Source organism: Pinus tabuliformis, chromosome J, assembly GCF_031772625.1.
Source record: "Pinus tabuliformis cultivar Carrire ecotype Pingquan chromosome J, CPIR1, whole genome shotgun sequence".
NCBI classification, from domain to species: Eukaryota; Viridiplantae; Streptophyta; class Pinopsida; order Pinales; family Pinaceae; genus Pinus; species Pinus tabuliformis.
In genome coordinates this window covers 1,004,908,584-1,004,915,162 of record NC_142295.1, presented here as the reverse complement: position 1 = coordinate 1,004,915,162, position 6,579 = coordinate 1,004,908,584, and positions in this window count along the sequence as shown.

Here is a 6,579-nt window from a genome sequence, read left to right as displayed (position 1 = left end):
AGACTTATTGAATATCCCAAAGCTATCATGCCATTGTTGGTACAGGGGTTATCATAAATGCCAAGCGTTGGATATTAAAAGAATTAAATAACTAGTTGTATGAATTGTACACCGTTGTTATACATATATGTGAAATATGCGGTTATACATATAAGTGATTTATGCATATAAATGTGGTCTATGTTGAATTATATATATGTGATTTTATTGCTATTTATGTGCAGGTAGGGTTAGAATATGTAAATTTAGTTAAAAAATAAAAATAAAAATTATGAAGTTACTAGAGAGAGATATTATAGTAGATTTATCAGTTCACAGTCACGATTGTAATAGCTTAGAATGTCAAAGTAAATATAACATTTCACAGTGATATCACAATCACAATTGATAGTAGTTACACATGTAATTCCAGCCACTAGGTTTCCTATTCAAATTCACATTTGGAGTCTCATTGTTATGCTCTTAACTTGCAAAATGATACCCAATACAGAATATGCGAAGAAAAGATACCCAGAACACAAAATAGCAATGATTTTATTATTCAGAGAGTAATGTTCACTTGCCTCTTCGAGGGGGCAACCTCCAATAGAGCAGAGCTCGATTACAAAATAAGACACGATACTCCTCGCAGGGAGTCTCTATCCTTTATATATGACTCATACATGCAATACCACGGGTCAATACCGTGGGTTTTATTAATACCATCTATCTAATACTATGGCCCATTTGCAACTAACTGTGGTCCCGTCATTAATTGCAGGTTAACCACTTACAAATATTAATATGGGGTTTATTGACTCTTGACTATGACGTGATCCCATGACATAAATAAGGGGGTTAGGGTGGGACCCTAACATGCCCTCCCCCTTAAGACTAGCCTTGTCCTCAAGGCTAAAGCTGCGGAAACTGCTGAAGAATAGTGGCTGGTTCCCAAGTTGCATCTTCCGGAGAGGTGTCTTTCCATTTGATGAGGACTTCCTTAATCATGCGGCCGTGCAGGTGTTTGTATCTTGTGTCTAGAACCTGTTCGGGTTGAAGCCAGATTGACCCTTCTTCGTCCAATTCAGGTAGACTGGTTTGAACTCAGCAATTGTTCCCGATCACTTTCTTGAGGCACGATACATGGAAAACTGGATGTATTTTTGCAGTAGGTGGCAAAGCCAACTTGTAAGCCACTTCTCCAATGCGCTGAAGTACTTAGTATGGTACATAGAATTTTGGAGATAGCTTCTGACAACCCTTGTCTTTGAGTGATGTTTGCTTATATGGTTGCAGCCTCAAAAAGACCTGATCCCCTTCTTGAAATTGGCGCTCTAAGTGATGCTGGTCTACCTGTTGCTTCATGCGGTTCTGAGCTTGATGAAGATTCTCTCTAAGATGGGCGAGCATGGTTGCGCGGTGTTGTAGGAGTTGATCCACTGCTTGTACTTTGGAGCACCCCTTGAGATAAGAAGTAGGGGAAGGCAGAAGTTGACCATATACTACTTCATAGGGAGTCATTTTGGTGGTGGCATGATAGTTGGTGTTATACCACCATTCAGCCAGAGGTAACCACTGTACCCAAAGGTGTTGCTTTTCTGAAGTGAAGCACCTAAGGTAGGTTTCTAGACATTTGTTGACGGCTTCAGTTTGACCATCCGTTTGTGGATGATAGGAAGTACTGAGTTTTAGTTGAGTGCATTGTATCCTGAAGAGTTCCTGCCAAAAATTACTGGTGAAGATCGAGTTGCGATCGGACACAATAGAAGTGGGTATGCCATGCAATTTGAAAATCTGATCCATGAAATGTTGAGCGACCAAAGTTGGTGTAAATGGGTGGGGTAGGGCGCAGAAATGAGCATACTTTGATAGTCGGTCCACAACCACCATGATTACTAACTTGTTCCCGGACTTTGGAAGACCTGTAATGAAATCCATAGAAACGTCCGTCCAAATTGATGTCAGAATGGGCAATGGTTGTAATGTGCCTGGTGTGTTGACGGTTTCCCCTTTGTAGCGTTGACAGACATCGCATTCTGCTACAAAAGTAAGGATGTCCTTTTTCATGCCTGTCCAAAAAATGATCTCCTGGTGCGAGCATAAGTCCTCTGAAAGCCCGAATGTCCTGCAATGGGCGATGAGTGCAATTCTACCAAAATGCGACCTTTGAGGGTGGATGTTGGGGATATTACGACTCTGTCCCTGTAGCGAAGAATATCATCCTGCCACGAGTAGCCCTTGGTGGAATTTGGATCTACCTGCAATTGAGAAATGAGTTGGGATAACCCGGGGTGTGAAAACCATTCCTTGCGAGCCTCTTCAATCCATTCTGGAATGGGGAGGGAAATTGCTAGCAGAGTACTTTCTTCCTCAAATTGGCGAGATAATGCATCTGCTACACTATTGTCTTTCCCTTTCTTGTAAATGATCTCATAATCATATCCCAGAATTTTGGCGAGCCATTTATTTTGTTGTGGGGAGGATAGGCGTTGCTCCAAAAAATATTTAAGACTGTGATGATCTGTGCGGATTTGGAAACGTCGCCCCAATAAGTAAGGTCGCTAGGTCTCGACGGCATGTAAGATGGCCATCATTTCTTTTTCGTAGGTAGATTGGCCCAGATTCCTCCCACTTAGTTGTTGGCTTGTGAAGGCCAAAGGTCGCCCTTCCTACATTAAGACCGCCCCAATACCGGTCCCTGAAGCATCACATTCAATGACAAAGGATTTGGTGAAGTCAAGTAGTGCTAAGACTGGAGTGGAACACATGGCGTTTTTGAGAGTGGTAAATGCCTGTTGTGCTTCCTCATTCCAAAAGAAGGAATTTTTCTTTAGGAGTTGAGTGAGGGGCTTCGCTATGCGGCCATAGTTATGGACAAATTTACGATAATAGCCTGTGAGACCCAAAAATCCTCTCAAGCTCTTCAAAGTCTTAGGTTGAGGCCATTCTTGCATTGCCTGGATCTTTTTGGGGTCCACCTTGACACCTTCACGCCCCACAATGTGGCCCAAATACTCAACTTCTTCCATGCCAAATGAACACTTGGACATCTTGACAAATAATTTATGCTTGCGGAGCAGGTGTAAGAGTAGATCTACATGCTGAAGATGTGCAGCCCAAGTGCCACTATAGATGAGGTTGTCATCGAATAAGACAAGGACAAATTTCCTGAGATATGGTTTGAGAATGTGATTCATAAGGCTCTGAAAAGTAGAGGGGGCTTTACAAAGACCAAATGGCATGACCAGGAACTCATAATGGCCTTCATGAGTTCGAAAAGCAGTCTTGGGAATGTCGACTTCCTTCATGCGAATTTGGTGGTAGCCTGAGCGAAGATCCAGCTTAGTGAAGAATTGAGCCCCATTGAGTTCGTCCAACAAATCTTCAACCACCGGAATGGGAAATTTATCTTTGACTGTCAACTTATTGAGGGCCCTGAAGTCGGGACACATCCGCCACTCCCCATCTTTCTTGAGCACCATGACCACTGGGGATGAATAAGGACTAATGCTGGGATGAATGACACCTGCTTCCAAAAGTTCCTTGATGATTTTTTCTATTTCATTCTTTTGGGTGAACGGATATCTGTATGGCCGCACATTTGGGGGTTGGGCCCCTGGAACCAAGGTGATTCTATGATCATGTTCCCCTCGCGAGGGTGGAAGCTCATGAGGCTTGTCAAAGACCGACATATGGTTATTTAAAATCTGTTGCATCTCAGGATGAATTGGCAGAGACTTGGTTTCGACGACCTGGATGGCATTAAATTGAGTTACCACTCCATGATTGCCCTTTTTTAACAATTTTTCCATCCGATGCGAGCTGATGATAGAGGGGGCTCCCGCCTAGAGTCCATGAAGGGTATGTGTGTAGTTGTTCTACTTAAAACTCATATATAACTCCCGAAAATCCATTGTGATTGGCCCAAGAGTGCGGAGCCATTCAACGCCGAGGACAATGTTGCAACCCCCCATGTGTATGGCAAACATGTGGGTTTTCAACTGATAATCCCCCATTTGAAGTTTGACATTTTCACAGCGGCCTTCACATTTCATTGTGCCCCCATCCGCAATTTGGACTTGGAAGTTAGAAACTGCTCATACAAAACAATGCACTGCTTTTGCGATTTTTTGATGGATGAAATTATGGGTACTTCCACTATCAATCAAGACTACTACTGGGCGATGTTTAAGAAAACCCCTGATTTTGAGAGTTTGAGGGGAAGAAATCCCTGCCAACGCATGCAGCGAAATAACTGGTTCGTCAGAGACATTCTCCTTTGGGTTGTCTTCTTCTAGCGCCTCATGTTCCTCAAGTGGTGGATCTTCCTCTGTTGAGCTGTAGTCAGTGGCATCTATTTGAAAAAATTTGGGCTCCTTGCATTTATGACCTGGGGAGTATTTTTCATCACAGTAGTAACATAGTCCTTACTTCCTTCTTTCGGCCATTTCTGCAGGTGACACCTTTTGGACCTTAAGTGTTTGAGTTGTGTTGTGAGCCTGTGGGGGACGACCTTTAGCAGGGAAATTTGGGCGACTGTATTGGGCTGCTAATGCACGTTCCACGTTACGGGCTACCTTGCAAGCCTCTGTCCAAGTGGGAGGGTGGTGCAGTAAGACTTGAGCTTTGATGGCTTCTTTAAGACCACTCATAAAACATTCCTTGTAGAACACATTTGAGAGACCCCAAGTGCGGAAGGCTAAGGCTTCAAAAGCTGTAATATATTCATCCATTGTACCTGTCTGTTGGAGCTTAGTAAGACGACACAAAAAAGAGTCCTCCTGTTCAAAGCGGTCTTGAAGAGCTTTGGTAAATTGGGTCCAAGTCTTAAAAGGTCCATTGCAACGTTGATGCCATTCCCACCATTGCCACCATTCATTGTCCAAGTACATGCTCCCCAACATAAGCTTAGTCGCATCATCTAAGATATGATTCAGTTTGAAATACTGCTCCATTTGTGCTATCCATGCGGACGGGTGAGAACCGTCAAATTTATGCATATCCAACTTGGGAGGTCGCTGACTGGGTGGTGGGTGGGTGTGCCAGACATGAGGAGAGTGGCTAGACTCACCCTCATTGTATTCATTGTCATTATATGCCTCCTCATGGGCTCGCTCCTTGCCCTTCAGGATTAATTGCTGGACCTGGAGACATAGTCTGGTAAGCTGCTTATTGATGGATTGGATGGATTCTTCAAGTTTGTCCATTCTTTCATTGGTCATTGCTTGAGCTCTAGTTTCTACCATACACCAACCTGATGAAAAATTGGGACCGCCTAAAAATTTTCACTAATAATTGAATGGTACCACCGTGCTCAGCTCGTTGTCCTCATTCTAATGGTCTAGATCACCAATAAGCGCTCCGGAAGATCTCAGACTTTTTTTTTTTTTCCTGAAAACTCCTAACGGAGTTTTACTCCTTCCTGATCAATACTGCAGTTGCCAAATCCTCAAAATGTCAATGCGGCCAAAAGTCCTGCGAAAATATACCTCGGTATAGGAACCCTTCACAACAACTCCGATCTGGTGGATCTGAGAGATCTGAATGGCGGATCGGATAGCTCTGGGCGGCGGAACAAACTGCTGCTACGGATCGGCTGGCTCTAATAGATCGGAATGACTGATCTGCGACTCGAGACTGCAGGACTGATGTCGGCTGCTGCTGCACCCCATTGCACCAGCAGATCTAGAATAGATGATGTGCGATCCCCCGATAGAAAATGGAACTATGGTCTTGAGGAGTGTCAGGTGCTACAGATCACAATATACATAACGGTCTGGCAGTAGTACTCGGCCCAATGTTTCAGGGCTCTAACTAAGGAGGATCGACCGTACCCTTAGCCTTACAACCTGACTACCCTATCGTACAGGTGAGTAATCTCTCCGAGTGCTGTTCTCGATGTACTGTAGCCACAAGACGACCAACATTTATCTATGGTGAGGTTTCAAGGGAGCCTAGGGGCTTCCAATATACCCGGAGGGTACGTGGAAGACAGTCTGTGCATGGTTCTGTCTAATGCACTACTACTCGAAGGGGTACCCACAGGGGTTACAAGGGAGTCCAACAGACGTGACCACCTCTTGTATTTCCTGCATGCATGCCTCCCCAAATCCGCAGGTTTATGCGCTCAACGACAGATCCCGTGGTTTAAAGATGCCGGAACACGTCTCTAGCCAAAAAAAAATAATTGCTAAGAATTGGAGATCCCACCGGCCCTGGAAAGTGCTCTGATACCACTTGTTATGTTCTTAACCTGCAAAATGATACCCAATACAGAATATGCGAAGAAAAGATACCCAGAACACATAATAGCAATGATTTTATTATTCAGAGAGTAATTTTCACTTGCCTCTTCGAGGGGGCAACCTCCAATAGAGCAGAGCTCGATTACAAAATAAGACACGATACTCCTCGCAGGGAGTCTCTATCCTTTATATATGACTCATACATGCAATACCACGGGCCAATACCGTGGGTTTTATTAATACCATCTATCTAATACTACGGCCCATTTGCAACTAACTGTGGTCCCGTCATTAATTGCGGGTTAACCACTTACAAATATTAATATGGGCTTTATTGACTCTTGACTATGTCGTG